We start from the raw sequence: 599 nt of genomic DNA, 5'->3' as shown, positions 1-599 counted from the left end.
CCCAGAGAGCCAGGACGTTGCCGATCAGTCCGGGGACCAGGATGATGGCGTAGGTGATGGCGTACAGATAGTTTATGAACTGCTCGTCCACTTTGCACTCCGTCACGTTGTCGCCGCTCAACATCTCCTGCTGCGCCGCCATCCAGGAAACGCAAGTTCAAAGTTGTGCAACAATGGCGTCGATGTCACAAGTCCTTCCGTTTCATCGTATCAGCCGCTCCCGTCTCTCTGTAGAAGCTGTGCGGATCGGCCCATCGCCGGGGCAACGGTCACATTCAATCCCATTCAGCTGGTTACAAGGCGATCGCGGCAATGAAACGTTCCCGGGACGGTTCTAGGAATCCTCATGACGAGAGACATCGCGACTCCGCCGGCCACAAAGGGGGATCTGGAGAGGAAGAACAGACAGAAGTGATTATTAGTACACGGCGTACCCCGATATTCCCAACCTCCGAGAACAGGCTGAATACACGGCGTACCCCGATATTCCCCACCTCCGAGAACACAACAATGTTCCCGGAGAGATGAGAACCCGTCACCAGGAACAATGATCCCGGGGGAGATGAGAACCCGTCACCAGGAACAATGATCCCGGGGAG

The sequence above is a fragment of the Nanorana parkeri genome, unplaced genomic scaffold (assembly GCF_000935625.1).
Source record: "Nanorana parkeri isolate BGI_ZX_2015 unplaced genomic scaffold, ASM93562v1 scaffold3674, whole genome shotgun sequence".
Taxonomy (NCBI): Eukaryota; Metazoa; Chordata; class Amphibia; order Anura; family Dicroglossidae; genus Nanorana; species Nanorana parkeri.
This window is presented reverse-complemented; position numbering follows the sequence as displayed.